This window comes from Bison bison, unplaced genomic scaffold (assembly GCF_000754665.1).
Source record: "Bison bison bison isolate TAMUID 2011002044 unplaced genomic scaffold, Bison_UMD1.0 scf7180017864259, whole genome shotgun sequence".
Lineage (NCBI taxonomy): Eukaryota > Metazoa > Chordata > Mammalia > Artiodactyla > Bovidae > Bison > Bison bison.
Genome location: NW_011494831.1, coordinates 4,989,178 through 4,991,450, shown reverse-complemented (window position 1 = coordinate 4,991,450; position 2,273 = coordinate 4,989,178). Strand labels below are relative to the sequence as shown.

Below are 2,273 nucleotides of genomic sequence, written 5' to 3'. Positions count from 1 at the left end.
ACATTCAGAAAACGAAGATCATGACATCTGGTCCGATCACTTCATGGGAAATAGATGGGGAAACAGTGGAAACAGTGTCAGACTTTATGTTTTTGGGCTCCAAAATCACTGCAGATGGTGACTGCAGCCATGAAATTAAAAGACGCTTACTCCTTGGAAGGAAAGTTATGTCCAACCTAGATAGCATATTGAAAAGCAGAGACATTAACTTTGCCAACAAAGGTCCGTCTAGTCAAGGCTATGGTTTTTCCAGTGGTCATGTATGGATGTGAGAGTTGGACTGTGAAGAAAGCTGAGCGCTGAAGAATTGATGCTTTTGAACTGTGGTGTTGGAGAAGACTCTTGAGAGTCCCTTGGACTGCAAGGAGATCCAACCAGTCCATCCTAAGGGAGATCAGTCCTGGGATGCTAAAGCTGAAACTCCAGTACTTTGGCCTCCTCATGGGAAGAGTTGACTCATTGGAAAAGACCCTGATGCTGGGAGGGATTGGAGGCAGGAGGAGAAGGGGACGACAGAGGATGAGATGGCTGGATGGCATCACCAACTCGATGGACATGAGTTTGAGTAAACTTCGGGAGTTGGTGATAGACAGGGAGGCCTGGCATGCTGCGATTCATGGGGTCCCAAAGAGTCAGACATGACTGAGCGACTGAACTAAACTGAACTGATCTCAGTATGGCTATAAAAGGGAGCAGTAATGTGGATAGATCATTTAAAAATGTCATTTTTCTGGTGTGTGTCAAAGTCATATAAAAATAATAGAAGTGTTAATTATGGTAATCTCAGACTGTGGGTCCGTGCATGCCTTTTTCTTTGAGAGACAGGCTATAACAGCTGAGTTGGGTTTTTTTTTTTTCTTTTTAGATTCTAATAAGCTAGAAATTAGCTAAGCTCATGTGATGGTCTCACTGTGAGAATAAAAAGAAAAATTAGAGGTTATGCATAGTAGAATGATTTGACTTTCATTTTGATTATCTGCATTTCCATTTAGGTATTTGCACCACAGCAGCTCCTTTGCATCTAAAATAGGTCAAGCTTAAAAAACCCTCTTTATGTCTTTTGTTCATAAATTAAATATGTCACAGGTAAAGAGGTTTAAGCTTACAGTTCCTCAGTGTGTTTCTACCAAATAAGAGAGCCATTCCCTCTTTTTAAAGTTTAAAAAAATGCATAGTGTTTCTACATAGAAAACAGGCTTTGTTTCCCCAAATGGACCAACTATTTCACCCTGAAAGTCTGTTGAAACAGGTCACCTTCCTCCGTGTTGAGTCTCACAAACTTCTTAGGGAACTTTTCCTGGGCAGCTTTCTGTCATTCTAATGACATGGGTGTTCCATGGCTCCGTTCAAAGCTGTCACCTAAGTTTCATTAGAACTTCCACTGTGCTAACCTTTTATATTTTCAAGTTAATTTCCAGCTATCTCCTGAATTAACCTCATGCTAGTAGTAATCTAACATTAATGCTGTTCTCTACACACTTAATTATTTTTTCCTTTTTTCATTTACTTTTTTTTCTTACTGATCAGTTGCACAGGCCCAGAATTTTGCACATATTACACATGCTTCTAGTTCTTAGGACCTTTTCCTGTTGTCAACAGTTTATCCTATTTGCATAGTAGTATTTTGGTTTTGCTTTTTTAAAATTTTTGTTATCTCTTTTCATTTCAGTTATAATTTGGATACCTTGTTTTACCAACACTTCCAAATAGTCTTCTTGCTTTTACATTCATCACAGATTAATTTGTAATATTAATTTGTAATATTAGGATTTGTAATATTTGTTGATTGTTGTTCAGTCACTAAATCATGTCCAACAATTTGCGACCCCATGGACTGCAATATGCCAGGTTTCCACATGCCTTCACTATATCCCAGAGGTTGCTCAAATTCATGTCTGTTGAGTTGGGGAATGCTATCTAACCATCTCAATGTTTAAAATACCTCAAAATAAATACCAAGCAAGGAGACTTAACATCATCACAGATTGCAGAAACTGAAATAATATTGCATAATGGCATCTGGTCCCATCACTTCATGGGAAATAGATGGGGAAACAGTGGAAACAGTGTCAGACTTTATTTTTTGGGGCTCCAAATCACTGCAGATGGTGACTGCAGCCATGAAATTAAAAGACGCTTACTCCTTGGAAGGAAAGTTATGTCCAACCTAGATAGCATATTCAAAAGCAGAGACATTCCTTTGCCAACAAAGGTCCGTCTAGTCAAGGCTATGGTTTTTCCAGTGGTCATGTATGGATGCGAGAGTTGTACTG

At 39.0% G+C, this 2,273-nt stretch overlaps 1 protein-coding gene across 1 annotated transcript in view; it reads left to right on the top strand.

Annotated features, from left to right (window-relative positions):
• UBR1 (ubiquitin protein ligase E3 component n-recognin 1) overlaps positions 1 to 2,273 on the top strand; it is a 156,221-nt gene that overhangs the window by 106,583 nt on the left and 47,365 nt on the right. The window lies entirely within an intron of this gene.